Genomic DNA, 19,146 nt, shown 5'->3' with positions numbered 1-19,146 from the left:
AAACCACAATGAAAATCAAAATTGTTTTATTTGCAGCATTTAGTCACAAATTCCAACTACTTCTCTACATAGTTACCGCTCGGACTTAGACATCTGTCGCGGTATTGTACCAATTTTCCAATACCCTTGACGTAGACGACAGTCTCCTCTGCTTTCCGATGATTTTCTATGGTGGACTGCAGTTAGTTGTCTGTGCCAATAGTCTTGTCTTCATAGCCAACGGCTCATTTGAGCAGAGATGAAAATCAGAGGGAGCCAAGGGTAGGCTCTATGACGGGCGATCAAACACTTTCCATCGAAAACGCCGTGGGAGAATCTTCGTTGCCCCTGCAGCGTGCAGACGAGAACTGTAACGAAGAAAGACATGCATGACAGTTGCGTGATGTGGGGTTTCATGAAACAAGACGAAAAATCTCTGCAGGCACCCATCTTGGCGGAAGACACTGTTGTTCTAGGCATCTTTACCGGCTCACTGGGCCCTCTGAACTGAGACGGGTAGGGAGACGCTATCTAGAGACACTGCCCAACACATATGTCCAAAGCTTCATCGAATTTTCAGTTCTCTCCATTTCGCGAGCGACCCCTCCTTACTTTGCGAACAGCCCTGGTGCTGGGACCCTCTTCCTACTTTCGAAAACCGTGCAACCGTCAGAAATATTCTCCCGGACTAACAGCCAATACGGAAATAGCTGCACAAACCGTGCGTGAGTGGAAAAGTTTACAATGGGGCCGCAAAAGCTTAACTGACGATAACCGCTCCGTTCGGTAGCAGCACCCATCTCGGCGTTGCAGGCTCGTATCCATCCACTCATCCAAAAAAAAAGAAAAAAAAGAAAAAGGGCTCAGTTGAACAAATTCGTGAAAAATATCTATTAAGTGTTGGCACAACTCAGTCCATGATTCAAAACAAATTGATGTATTGTAAGACTGCTGCAAGGAGAGTTTCAAGAGAACCTACTATTGATCACAAAAAACAGAGATTTTGAATTTGCAGTGTTCAAAAATCGTTTCAATAGCAGAGATATTGCATTTTTGGGCACTATGTTAACATGGCATGAAGCTTGAATATACTATTTTGAGCTGGGGTCCAAGAATCAAAGCATTTAGAGGAAACACACTGAATGGCCTGTCTTTAAGAAATATAATACGCAATCATCGGCTGGTAACGTTACGTTAACCATTATTTATAGTGTCCATGATTAAATTTTCTGAGGTTTTTACAATTCATACATGACAAACGGTTCAAATGGGTCTGAGCACTATGGGACTTAACATCTATGGTCATCAGTCCCTTAGAACTTGGAACTACTTAAACCTAACTAACCTAAGAACGTCACACAGCACCCAGTCATCACGAGGCCATTCATAACAGGAAGCAAAGTCAAGTCCGCGCCAACAGGAAATGTGGGACGGCAGGACACACTGCCGACCTCTGCTGTGATAAGCTTAATTCCTTTTAAAACGGTCTCACCTTCTGTTTCCGCATTTGCTTTTAGTCATTGTATCACATACACCAACACCTATCTTGTACAGACGAAACTCATAATTCTCTACATAAGATGTCTGACGATGATTCTTTTTACGTGTCTGTGGCATCAAATATTTCATGTATCTTTCAATGCTCATCATGCAATGCTGTATTTTTAACTTTACTGTCTGTTTCCTCTGTGGCTGCAGTTGTGGAATGCCCTTCAACTGGATTGCGCTAGAGAGAAGTATAGGCACCAGTTTCTGAATGTTGAAAAGACGGAGCACAATATTTACAAACCTTCACAGGTTTCTGCTGGCAGTGAACTATCGAAAACAAAGAGTTTTATGGAGCATACTATCAATCCCCCCCATGAACCATGGACCTTGCCGTTGGTGGGGAGGCTTGCGTGCCTCAGCGATACAGATGGCCGTACCGTAGGTGCAACCACAACGGAGGGGTATCTGTTGAGAGGCCAGACAAACGTGTGGTTCCTGAAGAGGGGCAGCAGCCTTTTCAGTAGTTGCAGGGGCAACAGTCTGGATGATTGACTGATCTGGCCTTGCAACATTAACCAAAACGGCCTTGCTGTGCTGGTACTGCGAACGGCTGAAAGCAAGGGGAAACTACAGCCGTAATTTTTCCCGAGGACATGCCGCTTTACTGTATGATTAAATGATGATGGCATCCTCTTGGGTAAAATATTCCGGAGGTAAAATAGTCCCCCATTCGGATCTCCGGGCGGGGACTACTCAGGAGGATGTCGTTATCAGGAGAAAGAAAACTGGCGTTCTACGGATCGGAGCGTGGAATGTCAGATCCCTTAATCGGGCAGGTAGGTTAGAAAATTTAAAAAGGGAAATGGATAGGTTAAAGTTAGATATAGTGGGAATTAGTGAAGTTCGGTGGCAGGAGGAACAAGACTTCTGGTCAGGTGACTACAGGGTTATAAACACAAAATCAAATAGGGGTAATGCAGGAGTAGGTTTAATAATGAATAGGAAAATAGGAATGCGGGTAAGCTACTACAAACAGCATAGTGAACGCATTATTGTGGCCAAGATAGATACGAAGCCCACACCTACTACAGTAGTACAAGTTTATATGCCAACTAGCTCTGCAGATGATGAAGAAATTGAAGAAATGTACGATGAAATAAAAGAAATTATTCAGATAGTGAAGGGAGACGAAAATTTAATAGTAATGGGTGACTGGAATTCGAGTGTAGGAAAAGGGAGAGAAGGAAACATAGTAGGTGAATATGGATTGGGGCTAAGAAATGAAAGAGGAAGCCGCCTAGTAGAATTTTGCACAGAGCACAACTTAATCATAGCTAACACTTGGTTTAAGAATCATGAAAGAAGGTTGTATACGTGGAAGAACCCTGGAGATACTAGAAGGTATCAGATAGACTATATAATGGTAAGACAGAGATTTAGGAACCAAGTTTTAAGTTGTAAGACATTTCCAGGGGCAGATGTGAACTCTGACCACAATCTATTGGTTATGACCTGTAGATTAAAACTGAAGAAACTGCAAAAATGTGGGAAATTAAGGAGATGGGACCTGGATAAACTGAAAGAACCAGAGTTTGTACAGAGTTTCAGAGAGAGCATAAGGGAACAATTGACAGGAATAGGGGAAAGAAATACAGTAGAAGAAGAATGGGTAGCTCTGAGGGATGTAGTAGTGAAGGCAGCAGAGGATAAAGTAGGTACAAAGACGAGGGCTGCTAGAAATCCTTGGGTAACAGAAGAAATATTGAATTTAATTGATGAAAGGAGAAAATATAAAAATGCAGTAAATAAAGCAGGCAAAAAGGAATACAAACGTCTCAAAAATGAGATCGACAGGAAGTGCAAAATGGCTAAACAGGGATGGCTAGAGGACAAATGTAAGGATGTAGAAGCTTATCTCACTAGGGGTGAGATAGATACTGCCTACAGGAAAATGAAAGAGACCTTTGGAGAGAAGAGAACCACGTGTATGAATATCAAGAGCTCAGATGGCAGCCCAGTCCTAAGCAAAGAAGGGAAGGCAGAAAGGTGGAAGGAGTATATAGAAGGTTTATACAAGGGCGATGTACTTGAGGACAATATTATGGAAATAGAAGAGGATGTAGATGAAGACGAAATGGGAGATACGATACTGCGTGAAGAGTTTGACAGAGCACTGAAAGACCTGAGTCGAAACAAGGCCCCTGGAGTAGACAACATTCCATTAGAACTACTGACGGCCTTGGGAGAGCCAGTCATGACAAAACTCTACCAGCTGGTGAGCAAGATGTATGAGACAGGCGAAATACCCTCAGACTTCAAGAAGAATATAATAATTCCAATCCCAAAGAAAGCAGGTGCTGACAGATGTGAAAATTACCGAACTATCAGTTTAATAAGCCACGGCTGCAAAATACTAACGCGAATTCTTTACAGACGAATGGAAAAACTGGTAGATGCAGACCTCGGGGAGGATCAGTTTGGATTCCGTCGAAATGTTGGAACACGTGAGGCAATACTGACCTTACGACTTATCTTAGAAGAAAGATTAAGAAAAGGCAAACCTACGTTTCTAGCATTTGTAGACTTAGAGAAAGCTTTTGACAATGTTGACTGGAATACTCTTTTTCAAATTCTAAAGGGGGCAGGGGTAAAATACAGGGCGCGAAAGGCTATTTATAATTTGTACAGAAACCAGATGGCAGTAATAAGAGTCGAGGGGCATGAAAGGGAAGCAGTGGTTGGGAAAGGAGTGAGACAGGGTTGTAGCCTCTCCCCGATGTTATTCAATCTGTATATTGAGCAAGCAGTAAAGGAAACAAAAGAAAAATTTGGAGTAGGTATTAAAATTCATGGAGACGAAGTAAAAACTTTGAGGTTCGCCGATGACATTGTAATTCTGTCAGAGACGGCAAAGGACTTGGAAGAGCAGTTGAACGGAATGGACAGTGTCTTGAAAGGAGGATATAAGATGAACATTAACAAAAGCAAAACGAGGATAATGGAATGTAGTCAAATTAAATCGGGTGATGCTGAGGGAATTAGATTAGGAAATAAGACACTTAAAGTAGTAAAGGAGTTTTGCTATTTAGGAAGTAAAATAACTGATGATGGTCGAAGTAGAGAGGATATAAAATGTAGACTGGCAATGGCAAGGAAAGCGTTTCTGAAGAAGAGATATTTGTTAACATCGAATATAGATTTATGTATCAGGAAGTCGTTTCTGAAAGTATTTGTTTGGAGTGTAGCCATGTATGGAAGTGAAACATGGACGATAACTAGTTTGGACAAGAAGAGAATAGAAGCTTTCGAAATGTGGTGCTACAGAAGAATACTGAAGATAAGGTGGATAGATCACGTAACTAATGAGGAGGTATTGAATAGTATTAGGGAGAAGAGAAGTTTGTGGCACAACTTGACTAGAAGAAGGGATCGGTTGGTAGGACATGTTTTGAGGCATCAAGGGATCACAAATTTAGCATTGGAGGGCAGCGTGGAGGGTAAAAATCGTAGAGGGAGACCGAGAGATGAGTACACTAAGCAGATTCAGAAGGATGTAGATTGCAGTAGGTACTGGGAGATGAAGCAGCTTGCACAGGATAGAGTAGCATGGAGAGCTGCATCAAACCAGTCTCAGGACTGAAGACAACAACACAACTATCAATCAAGTTTTAAAATCAATGCTGTAACTACGCCTTGACGACCTTAATCCGCAATTTTAATAAAAAAATAACTTTAGTTAGTTTAACTGAAATGTTTAAGTATTCGGTGTAAAAAAAGGGATACGAGATAATCTCAGGAGAGTAAAAGAGTAAGAATACTGTAGATCAGAATTACTTTGTTTGTATTAATCTATAAGTAATAGAGACAATAATATCTCCCTCTCACTATTTTCAGACCTGTTCTGTACGAACCTTGTCCGTTAGCGCTAATCGCTCCAATGTTGGGGTAATTGTGAGTTGGAAGTTGAAATAATATATCAGTATTATTGAAACTGTGTTTTACCCGATTTATTCTAAAAAGCGAATACGCCATATGATTGGCATATATTCCAAAGATGAAGAATTTTTCCGAAGGGTCTTAAATCACTTAAAGAGATAGAAAACCTTAGTTTCGGAGACAATTAACGAGACTGAAATTATTAACAGATAAAGACTGTTGACAGCGAACAGCATCCAAGTGATAATGCTTGATATTCATTTACTGAAATTTTACAGTGGCGAACATTAAGCTGAGCGATAGTCCAATGTTCAATAATCGGTCAATTTTAACTATCAGTCTAGCGTCTCTAGTCGCTGTAGAGCAAGCATTGAAATCATTTTTTCTACCTACAAGTATTTTTAGAATATAAGCAAAGTGCATTTCAGTTTGTTAAGCCCAAGACTATAAAACCAGATAACGGAAGACATTTTTTAGCGATGATTAATTTCTACCAGCGAAGTAAATCAACGACGTTTGGTTCACGATAAAAGTAAACTGTATTTAACCTGCATCCTGGAGAGTTTTGTCTTCTTCCACGACGTCTGCTTCATCATAAAATGTACTGCTAGAACTTAAGAAAAAAGAAGCAATGTTAGCACACCGAACTTTTAATACGACCATCAAAACAAAACAAACAAAAAAAAAAATAGCAAGGAGAACACCAGATTAAATACGCTGGCACATTGAACCATGAGGTTCGACATCAGGAACCTTCGGAACTAAAAAAAGGTTTTGAAAATCCAACAATAAGACGGAGAAAACTTTGATCTCAATCTTACCAACGCAGTAGAATCGGAATTCGACCCTGTAGAGGGAAAGAAGAATTCAACAAAATAACGGAGAAGAATTCGGAGTTTAGGCCGTACCGAAATCTGCAATTAATGTAAAACAACCAGGACTAAAGCAACAAACCACATATTTGGTAACTATCATTTGTTTGAAGGCTTTATTAGTTGTAAAATCAAAGAACAATTTGTGAAGAGTATTTATTTTATTGCATGTATTGTAAATTTTATTGTAGCTAATCTGTGATTATTTATGTTTCACGCTCCTGTCATGTAATAATTCATGATTTCGACGTAACTCCACTAAGAGAATATTTTATCGGTGAAGGTTTAACTGAATTCTGAATTACAGCTGGTGAAACTGCACGCGACTACGAAAGGTAAATACACTGGTATTTGAAAACTTGCCTTTTTCTAGCATCTTCATCTTTGTGAGTAGTGGTGTAGTAATGCAGACAAGCAATTAAAGGCAAGATTTTTGTAGTTATTACTGAGTAGTCAGAACAGTGTGAATTTCCTCAATTCCCCAATTAGGTGTGTGATAACATCAATAGGGAATAGATTTGTTGAGAGAGTTTATTGAGATTTTTGGCGATAGTACATTATAATTACCAAGATAGTGTCTAAGGCTTTCGTTCATATGGCAACGGTTAAGACCAGAAGAAAATGGAGCCGATCACGAGAAAATTTAGCAGATCTTGATGTCAATGAAACAGAAAGCATACCAATGCCAGCAGTTAGAAGAGTTAATAATCATCGAACCCAGATCCCTCTGCCTCGTTTATTGAATATTGTGAACCTGATTCGGAAATAGTTTTACCCGATAGTATTGAAAAACACACAGAATCAGGAGTTGTAAAATGACGCGAAGTACCCAACTGGCAGATGTCTACAGTGTGAAGAAGTCTATTCCGCAGATCAAGTTGATGCCTGGTAGTGTGCTTTACAGGGTGGTACATTGATAGTGACCGGGCCAAATATCTCACGAAATAAGCGTCAAACGAAAAAACTACAAAGAACGAAACTTGTCTAGCTTGAAGGGGGAAACCAGATGGGGCTATGGTTGGCCCGCTAGATTGCGCTGTCATAGGTCAAATGGATATCAACTACGCGTTTTTAAATAGGAACCCCCATTTTTATTACATATTCGTGTAGTACGTAAAGAAATATGAATGTTTTAGTTGGACCACTTTTTTCGCTTTGTGATAGATCGCGCTGTAATAGTCACAAACATACGGCTCACAGTTTTAGACGAACAGGTAGGTTTTTTTAATTAAAATACAGAACGTAGGTACGTTTGAACATTTGATTTCGGTTGTTCCAATGTGATACATGCACCTTTGTGAACTTATCATTTCTGAGAACGCATGCTGTTACAGCGTGATTACCTGTAAATACCACATTAATGCAATAAATGCTCAAAATGATGTCCGTGAACCTCGATGCATTTGGCAATACGTGTAACGACATTCCTCTCAACAGCGAGTAGTTCGCCTTTCGTAATGTTCGCACATGCATTGACAATGCGCTGACGCATGTTGTCAGGCGTTGTCGGTGGGTCACGATAGCAAATATCCTTCAACTTTCCCATAGAAAGAAATCCGGGGACGTCAGATACGGTGAACGTGGGAGCCATGGTATGGTGCTTCGACGACCAATCCATCTGTCATGAAATATGCTATTCAATACCGCTTCAACCGCACGCGAGCTATGTGCCGCACATCCATCATGTTGGAAGTACATCGCCATTCTGTCATGCAGTGAAACATCTTGTAGTAACATCGGTAGAACATTATGTAGGAAATCAGCATACATTGCACCATTTAGATTGCCATCGGTAAAATGGGGGGCAGTTATCCTTCCTCCCATAATGCCGCACCATACATAAACCCGCCAAGGTCGCTGATGTTCCACTTGTCGCAGCCATCGTGGATTTTCCGTTGCCCAATAGTGCATATTATGCAGGTTTACGTTACCGCTGTTGGTGAATGACCCTGCGTCGCTAAATAGAACGCGTGCAGTAATTTCTCTTGGGCCCAGTGGCAGAACTGTACACGACGTTCAAAGTCGTCGCCATGCAATTTCTAGTGCATAGAAATATGGTACGGGTACAATCGATTCTCAATACCGACGTTTTTGAGATTCCCGATTCTCACTCAATTTGTCTGCTTCTGATGTGCGGATTAGCCACGACGGCAGCTAAAACACCTACTTGGGCATCATCATTTGCTGCAGGTCGTGGGTGACGTTTCACATGTGGCTGAACACTTCCTGTTTCCTTAAATAACGTAACTATCCGGCGAACGGTCCAGACACTTGGATGATGTCATCCACGGTACCGAGCAGCATACGTAGCACACGCCCGTTGGGCATTTTGATCACAATAGCCATACATCAACACGATATCGACCTTTTCTGCTATTGGTAAACAGTCCATTTAAACACGGGTAATGAATCACGAAGCAAATACCGTCCGCACTGGCGGAATGTTACGTGATACCACGTAGTTATATGTTTGTGACTATTAAGGCGCCATCTGTCACAAAGCAAAAAGAGTGGTCCAACTAAAACATTCATATTTATTCTAGTACTACACAGATGTGTAATAAAAAATGGGTGTTCCTATCTAATAAAAAACGCAGTTGATATCCGTTTGACCTACGGCAGCGCCATCTAGCGGGCCAACCAGAGCGCCATCTGGTTTCCCATTTCAAGCTAGACAAGTTTCGTTCTTTGTAGTTTTTTCGTTTGATGCTTATTTCGTGAGATATTTGGCCTGGTCACTATCAATGGACCACCCTGTATATAAACGATGTAGTGGAAAAAGTCGAAAATTCCTTGCGGTTGTCTTTTTCTCTGTGATGTTCTGGATGGATTAAACAAAAGATTTCGAACGCTAGGTTTTTTTTTATGTAAGTAAGACGTTTGATTATGTTGGTCGCAAAATATTGCTCCGCAAATTGAACCATTATGGAATACGGGGAGTACCTCGAAACTGGTTCACCTCTTACTTCAAGAAAAGACAGCAAAAAGTCAGGGATCAGTGCTGGGGTCACTCCTCTTCCTTATTTATATAAATGATATGTCTTCTAGGATTACAGGTGGTCCTAAAATATTTCTGTTTGCTGATGGCGCTAGCTTGGTAGTAAAGGATGCTGTGTGCAGCGTTGGCGTAGTCCGGAACCGTGCGATTGCTACGGTCGCAGGTTCGAATCCTGCCTCGGGCATGGATGTGTGTGATGTCCTTAGGTTAGTTAGGTTTAAGTAGTTCTAAGTTCTAGGGGACTAATGACCACAGCAGTTGAGTCCCATAGTGCTCAGAGCCATTTGAACCATTTTTTTTTTTTTTTTTTTTGTGCAGCGTTGGCAGTTTCAAAAAGCGCAGTTCAAGATATAAGCTCAAAGCTTGTAGAAAATAAACTATCGGTAAATCACAGTAAGTGACCCACTGAAACGTCCCCTTTGAACAATTTATACAAGCCTGTGCTTAAACTGACACACAATAGTTTTAGCGCAACGCAATCTGACTTCCAAAAGTCCCTACGAAAGAATGGCCCTGACTAGCATTAAGCTATACCTTTCACAAATCACTTACCTCACAAAAATCTTCGTTACTCAAGCTACTGCAATACAGCGAGCACCACTACTGCCAGCTAAATAAAAGATTCAAACTACTGAAGGCACTAACTACTGATAGGCATAGTTAGCAAATGAAAGATTTTAATAGAGAACAAACAATGTATTTACCTCACTAGTCATAATATATATAGCAGTTCATGACACCAATTCTTACAAATTTCAAAACTCCGCCATCTCTCTCCCCACGTCCACCACTGCTGGCGGCTCACCTCCAACTGCGCAACGCTACGCGCTGTTAGCATGCAGCTGCCGCTGCCCAACACTACAATGGCAGACAACAATGCAAACCAGCCACAGACTGCGCACAGCACAGCCAGTGATTTTTCATACAGAGCGCTACGTAGCGTTACCAATAAGAAAATGTAAACAGCCTACTTACACCACAATACAATAAAACCCGACATTTTAAGTACATAAATTTGCATATGATCAGTAAACTGAACAAGTCAAATTTCTATGTTGTCAAATAGATAGTAAACTGTCGTGAAAATTCCATGTTCAGGATCTTGTTCAAAGACATAATGCTGCCATTTTTCTATAAAGCAGTATCTAAAGTAAGTGATACTTCGACAGGAAAAGTAGTTTACTGTACTTATTTTTATTCGCTAATGACGCACGGTACTATATTTTGGGATAACTCTTCCCATTCCCAAAGGTTGTTTTTGACGCAGAAACGGGTTGTTTGGGCAATAAGTGGCGTACGTTCGGGAACCACTTGTCGGGCCCTGTTCATTTGTCTGAGTACTCTGACACTGGCCTCTCAATATACACTAAGGGTCATTAACATTGCTACACCAAGAAGAAATGCAGATGATAAACAGGTATTCATTGGACAAATATATTATACTAGAACTGACATGTGTTTACATTTTCACGCAATTTGGGTGCACAGATCCTGAGAAATCAGTACCCAGAACAACCACCTCTGGCCGTAATAACGGCCTTGATAGCCTGAGCATTGAGTCAAACAGAGCTTGGATGGCGTGTACAGGTACAGCTGCCCATGCAGCTTCAACACGATACCACAGTTCATCAGGAATAGTGACTGGCGAATTGTGAGGAGGCAGTTGCTCGGCCACCATTGACCAGACGTTTTCAATTGGTGAAAGATCTGGAGAATGTGCTGGCCAGGGCAGAAGTCGAACATTTTTTGTATCCAGAAAGGCCTGTACAGGACATGCAACACGCGGTCGTGCATTATCCTGCTGAAATGTAGGGTTTCGGAGGGATCGAATGAAGGGTAGAGCCACGGGTCGTAACACGTCTGAAACGTAACGACCACTGTTCAAAGTGCCGTCAATGCGAACAAGAGGTGAACGAGACGCGTAACCAATGGCACCCCATACCATCACGCCGGGTGATACCCCAGTATGGCGATGACGAATACACGCTTCCAATATGCGTTCACCACGATGTCGCCAAACACGGATGCGACCATCATGATGCTGTAAACAGAACCTGGATTCATCCGAAAAAATGACGTTTTGCCATTCGTGCATCCAGGTTCGTCGTTGAGTACACCATCGCAGGTGCTCCTATCTGTGGCGCAGCGTCAAGGCACAGCCATGGTTTCCGAGCTGATAGTCCATGCTGCTGCAAACGTCGTCGAACTGTTCGTGCAGATGGTTTTTGTCTTGCAAATGTCCCATCTGTTGCCTCAGAGATCGAGACGTGCACGATCGGTTAGAGCCATGCGGATAAGATGCCTGCCATCTCGACTGCTAATGATACGAGGCCGTTGGGATCCAGCATGGCGTTCCGTATTACCTTCCTGAGCCCACCGATTCCATATTCTGCTAACAGTCATTCGATCTCGACTAATGCCAGCAGCAATGTCGCGATACGATAAACCGCAATCCCCATCACAACAACGTTTCACCAGGCAACGCCCGTCAACTGCTGTTTGTGTATGAGAAATAGGTTGGAAACTGTCCTCGCGTCAGCACGTTGTAGGTGTCGCCACCGGCGCCAACCTTGTGTGAATGCTCTAAAAAGCTAATCATTTGCATACCACAGCATCTTCTTCCTGTCAGTTAAATTTCGAGTCTGTAGCACGTTATCTTCGTGGTGTAGCAATTTTAATGGCCAGTAGTGTACATATTCTTTAATATCGTTTCTTGTTAACAATATCAGCTTATTCCCAAAAATTAACAGCTTTCACTCAGTTAATACGAGGGAGGAATCCAGTCTGCATTTGGATCACCCCTCCTTGACTCGCGTGCAGAAAGGCTCGCAGTATTCTGCTGCATTCACTTTCAGTAAGCTAACACAAGAATTCGAAAAATCTCAGCAGTAATCCATGCGCTTTGAAATGTAAACTAATGAGTTTCCTCATGTGTCACCCCTTCTATCCTGTCAAGGAGTTCCTTGAAAAATTAAGTTGATTCCAGTGTTATGTTGTTGATTGCGTTTATATAAACTTGTAGCTTGTCTTTTTGGGATTCATATACATTTAAGGGTATTTGTTATTACTTTTTTGTTGTACTGTCATGTACTTGTACGTTCCATGACAATGGAGATTTGCTCCTCAGTTTGGTCCAGCGGAACCTAACGTGTAAAATGAAGAAATGAAATGTTGTTTTTTATAGAGCATATTTTTTTTCTCTGCCTTGTATGCTATTCTCACTCAGAAAACAGATGCTGTGTCAAACGACAGGATTCCCACATACCAGGACGAAATCATTACTTGGCGCAGCAGAAATGCTGCCTCTCCACCAACGCAGCTGTCTTATATCAATACTGTCAATTAAACACGACTAGAAAAGCAACAGCCTCACATAACATCCTGCACATTCCTTCCGAAGAAAACCCTTACCAGCCAAAGGTCTCTGGCCACATATATCCGAGGAGCGAAGCTCGAAGCTCAAAACAGAAAATTTCATTCATGTTTTTCGCGATTTTTATAACTTTAGGCAAATGTCAGAATGGATTCTCCAAAATAACCACCAACGAATTTTTCCTCATCCTTATGTAATAGGAACTTGTTCTCCATTCATAATTATCTCAAAGCTGATATGATACATTACTTCTAACCTGTAACCACTTCATGTGTCTGTAAAAATTAGATCTGTAGTTGTAGTGTAGCCCTTGTAAATTCTCACTCGTTTCTTCATTATTTTGACCTTTGTACAGAGTAGAAATATTTCGTCCCGCGGTGGTTTTCAAGACCTCATTTCATGTAGTTTGGTATGTTTGGCTCGTTCATTGACATGCTGTCTGGTTCTGCTATAACAGAACTCTATCCTGCAAGTTTGTATATGTTCCAGGACGACAGTTCAGTACCGAAGAACACGCAGTATACAGTCACTAAATCGATATTCAGGATTTAAGCTATCGTAACAGCTGTAATTTAGGATGCGACTATGAAGTTTGAGCGTGGAAGTACATTCTGAAGCCAGAGCATCTTTTGTCAAATCTGGTTCACAGTAAAACCTCCAAACGTCGTGTATTTACCTACAGTTATTATAGCGATAAGATTTTCCCTACTTGAAATAAAAACTTTTTATTGGAATGCTTTGAGCTTGGCTGAAGTCCAAAGCAGATTAAAAAGACTAGATTACAACGATTTTCTGGCGGCCGTGATAATTGTGAGTACTTACAATGTGTCAGATAGTGGTATCTTCAAATATTATGCAACTGAGTAAACATTCAGTTGGCAGTTACGAAGGACAGAGTTTGTAATATTACATAATAAACGAAAACGTATCAGCATAAACAAAGAGCATCAGTTTCTACGACTTGGTTAGAAAAAAAGAGGGTCAACTGTAATTCAGTTATAATTGTTACATTGGACTTAACTAGACAATGAAATGTTACGCCATTAAATCTCAAGGTTGGTAGATAACTTTACAGGCAAAGATTGTTGTCACAGCACTTTTCATTTCTGCGCCTCCAATACACCAATCACTTTTTTATTATATTATGTATGACGGTAGTATCTGTTCCCGAAAGAGCAGTTACCGTTGATGACCATTCAGGTTTGTTAGAATGAAATGATAATTAAATGGACACCCTAGCTGCAAACAGGCGTTGAGTATGATGGGCAAACATCTATTAGGCGCACTACGAATGTAGTGGTGTGGACATGTTGGGAATGTGGGTCTCACGGGGAGCGTGCAAGGGATAAGTCCCTGCAGGTGTACTATCCTCTGTGCCCTCGGTGGCTCAGATGGCTGGGGAGCCGGCACAGTAACTCAGCGTTTTCGGTCAGAGGGTTAGCTGCTCTCTGTTATAAAAAAAAAAAAAAACTGAGTTAATGGATCAACGATGAATTGAAACAGGTGTCTTGCGACGTCCGCCCCGAGCAGATACAAAGAACGAAGACGAGCAAAATGAGATTTAAAAAAATATGGATAGAGAGTCTGCCATGTAAGCAGGAGATCCCGGGTTCCAGTCGCGGTCGAGGCACACATTTTCAACATGTCCCCAATGAAGCATATCAACGCCTGTTTGCAGCTAGGGTGTCCATTTAATTATCATTTCACTTTTTTATTCTTTGAAATCAATTGTCAAGCTATCATTTACAGCTCATGAGATTATTCGTTATTTTAAGTGTACAGTGTTATGCCAAGGATAAAATAACATTATAATTTTGTATAATACGCGTAAATTTCAGCGAAGAGGGTACTGTGACTCTTTTATTTTTATTTTTTTCATCACTTCAATGCCTTCGTCATTGCTTTTTACTGTGGGATGTGAACAGCTTTCACCAGCCTTCTTATAAGCAAACTGATGTAGTCTCAATCGATAAGGCTTACCCGTCGGAAAACATACTGCACAGTTACTTTTGTAATACAGTTGCTCCGTTTCGCCGGTTTATATTCGTATCTGACGAAAAAATCTGTCTTTCAACCTACCATTAACAAATGCAGGCCCATATTAAAAAACTCCTCACACCCTACTCTTCACATTGCGATGCTATTCTCGGGTTGATGCATTCTTAAGTAACGTTTCCAGCTTTTTTGTTTTGTGCAAATGGCTGATAAAGTAACTGTTTCTTTCCTTTCTGTCTTGAGTTTTCTAGTTTTGCTATACTTGAAGAGACTTTGTTTGGAAAGACTGGAGAGCCTATTGATCATAGAGAACAGATTGTTGGCAGTAGACATCATTGTACTGACTTACTAACATTCTAAAATCTAAAAGGAGAAAAGGTAAGTTTCAAGTCTAAGAAAGTAAATCCCATCATTAGTTCAGTTACTGTTCGTGTTTGCAGTTTCGGTATTGTACGAGGGTTCACTGAAAACTAAAGCCTTCACCTTCGTACGTTTTCAACAGTTGGTAGCATTGGTATGCGGCAGGTACTGGCTTGCTCCGTAGTCTCTTCTCTACAGCTCCAGTTGTCGGGAAGTCTTAGCATTGGACGGTTGTGCTGTTACAGTGTAAAGTATGAAACTCTGCGCAGACGCTCGGTCAATGCGATTTAAGCAACGTGCAGTCATTGATTTCTTGACAGCAGAAGGTGTCACTCCAAAGGAGATCATCAGAGAATGAAAGCAGTTTATGGTGATATTGTTGATGTGAGTACTGTGCGTCGTTGGGCGAGTAAGTTTAAAGATGTTGAGGCGCGAACATCTGACCTGCTTGACAAACAAAGAGTAGGACGTCCTGTGACAGCAACCACCGTGTTTCACAAGCAAAATGTTGATATATTGATTCAGGACGATCGTCCTATCACTCAGACAGAAATTGCAAGCTCAATCGACGGCTAACAAGGGTATAAAAGGAAAAGGGAAATGTTTTCCTGCAGCATGACAATGCCAAACCATACACTTCATGTGCCACCACAGGAGACCTTCAGAGACTGAATCTCAACACCGTACGGCATCCTCCATACTGTCCAGATTTAGCACTGTCTGACCTCCATCTGTTCTCGATAATGAAAGACAATCTTCCGGGACATCGTTATGCTTTTGATGAAGACGTTGAGAGAACTGCGAGACTGTGGTTGCGGAAACAGAGTGTCGACTTCTTTCGTGACGGCTTCAGAAAACTTGTTCAACTTTGACAGAAATGTATCCAATTTCCTGGTGATTATGTGGAAAAGTGAATATTGGTAATTCAAGATTCTAAGGATTATTTCTGCATTTGATTTATTAAAATATTCCCATCCAAACCCAGTTAACGAAGGTGGAGGCATTACTTTTCATTCAACCCTCGTAATAGTTTGGCCCCATGCACAGTGCCAAAATGCAACAGCTGGGACCATGCTTTGAGTAACTCAATGTTACTTCCACGAATCCGATTTACAGAATGCACACTGAGACTTAAATCTTTAGAACAGTAAATTCCTATAGGTTTTTTATATGATTTGGCCAACGGCCTTGCAGTAGTATAACGCTGGTTGCTATCATATCACTGCAGTTAAGCGCTGTCGGGCTGGCTGGTAATTGGATGGGGGGCTGTCTGGCTCTGCCAAGTTCTGTTGGCAACTGGGATGCACTCGGCTCTTTGAGGCCAATTGAGGAACTACCTGACGGAGAAGTAGCAGCTCCGGTCAAGAAAACACAACGGCCGGAAGTGCGCTGTGCTGACCACATGTTCTTCCATATCCACATTCAGTGACGCCTAACGGCTATGGATGACACGACGATCGGTCGGTACAGTTGGGACTTCCGACGACAGCATAGACGGAGAGTTTATTTTGTGATTGGAGGGCAGAATTAATTTATAGAACTTCGAGCTGGGCTGGTTACTACTATCGAACTACAATGAGGTGACAAAAAGGCATGGGACAGCAATACACATGTATACAAATGGAGTTAGTATTGCTTACACGACGTATAAAAGGGCAGTCTTCGGCCGAGCTGTCATTTGTACTCAGGTGATTCATGTGAGAAGGTTTCAGACGTTATTATAACTGCACGGCGGGAATTAGCAGACTTTGTACGCAGAATGGTAGTTACCACTAGACGGTTGGGACATTCCATTCCAGAAATCGTTAGGAAATTCAGGACTTGAGATCCACAACCTCAAGAATGTGCCGAGAATACCAAATTTCATGCTTTACCTCTCACAACTCAGTGGGCGACCGACGGCCTTCACTTAACAACCTAGAGCAGCAGCATTTGCGTAGAGTTGTCAGTACTAACAGACAACCAACACTGCGTCAAAGAACCGCACAAATCAATGTGAAAAGTATGACGAGCGTATCCGTTAGGACAGCGGCCAGATTTGGAATTAATAGCTATGGCTGCAGACACACATGTGCCTTTGATAACAACACAATTTGGTCTGTAATGCCTCTCCTGGGCTCGTGATCATATTGGGTAGACCTTAGAGAACTGTAAAACTGTTGCCTTGTCAGATGAGTCCCGATTTCAGTTGGTACGAGCTGATGGTAGGGCTGGAGTGTGGTGCAGACCCCACGAAGCCATGGACCCAAGTTGTCAACAAGGCACTGTGCATGCAAGTGCTGGGTCCATAATGGTGCGGGCTGTGTTTACATGAAATGCATGGGTCCTTTGAATGTTCAGCTACTTGGAGACCATTTGCAGCCCTTCTTTGACTTCACATTCCCAAACAACGACCGATTTTTTTACGGATGATAATCCGCCATGTCAGCGGGCCACTGTTGTTTGCAGTTGGTTTGAAGAACGTTCTGGACATTTCTGGCGAGTGGTTTGGCGACCTAGATCTCCTGACATGAAATCTATCCAACATTTATGGACATAATCGAGAGGTCAGTTCATGCACTAAATGCAGCACTAGCATCGCCTTGGCAGTTATGGATGTCTATAGAGGCAGCGTGGCTCCTTATTTCTGATAAGAACTTCCAAAGACTTGTTGAGTTCATGTCATGCTGAGTTTGCTGCATTACACTGGGCAAAAGGAGGTCTGACACAATACTAGGAGGTAGCGCATGACTTTTCTCACCTCAGTGTAAAAGATGAACATCCCTTGAATTACCGGTACATGTTTTATCAGGTATATGTCATGTTCAACTCTCTTAATAAAACACTCATTGAAAATAAAATGAGCGATAGAGTGTTTGAATATTGCTACTGACAAATAACCAAAGAAAATTTTGTTATTATAGTATGCCACGAATTGGTAATTCATGGTCCAGTCGTCTTCCCACCTTGCGTGGCTGTTGGACCCACACCGTTATTGCCTTCCACTGCAGCAGTCCGTGCTTGCAATAGAAAATCGATTCACAGCACCAGGGCGATGCATGAAAATGCGTGCTGTCACAGTGAAGAGCCGTCTAAGATATGACAATGAAATGGCAACACCAACTTGCAGCCAGCGCCAATGGTTGTTGACAGAGACAGACAACCTTTTTTGTGTTCAGCACTGGGTCGATGCATGGTGCGCCGACCTACTTGTTTACGTACCAGCATGACTGGCCTAGGGTGCAGCCTGTGATAGCTCTAAATCGTTCAAACAACTCTAAGCACAATGGGACTTAACATCTGAGGCCATCAGTCCCCTAGACTTAGAACTATGTAAACCTAACTAAGCTATGGACATCACATATATCCATGTCCGACGCAGGACTCGAACTTTCGACCGTGGCAGCAGCGCGGTTCCAGATGAAGAGCCTAGAACCGCTCATCCATAGCGGCCGGCCTGTGATAGCAACCCCAAGTATGTGATACGGGATGGCTGCTGCCACCATCAGAGCAGAGCCTCAAGGCAGTCAGAAGATGGTAGACGACCAGCAAGATCACAACTTGTATGGAGATCGGATGGTTGAACGTCCTGTGACGTAACGTGTTTATTGTCGAAGCGCCGTCAGAGATGCAGTGAGTTATTGACTTTTGAAAACCGCGGCGCGAAAAACGGACAGAAGAAGAACACTTTTACACATTCTTTTGATGGACGAGATATGCCGCCGTATTATTATCGTTAAAAATAATATTATTTTAGTGTAAAGTAAAAGTGCAATACTAAAAGTGCAATACTACATAGCAGTAGATATATTGTGCGACGTGTATGTGAAAACGTCAAAGGAATTATTTTTATTACGAGAAGAGAAGTGCCAGTCAAAACGGCATCTATGTTAAATCTTTCATTGCAATGTAAGTTCATCTATTAATTGCCATTGCCATTGCCATAAATTCAGATTTAAATGGAATTGGTGTATGGACTATATATTTAATATAGAATCTATGTCTCACTCCTTCATGAAGTTATTTAATTTTCTTTATGTTTCTGCCAAATAGAGAGTTCACAGTCACGAATTCTTTCGCCGAAATCGGACGGAAGTTGTATGCGGCAAAATGTTTTCTCCGCGCCATATTCTACTGGTAAACTATGGTCCCTTAGGAAATTCTTG

The sequence above is a fragment of the Schistocerca gregaria genome, chromosome 1 (genome assembly GCF_023897955.1).
Source record: "Schistocerca gregaria isolate iqSchGreg1 chromosome 1, iqSchGreg1.2, whole genome shotgun sequence".
Classification (NCBI taxonomy): Eukaryota; Metazoa; Arthropoda; class Insecta; order Orthoptera; family Acrididae; genus Schistocerca; species Schistocerca gregaria.
Note: the sequence above shows the minus strand (reverse complement) of the source record.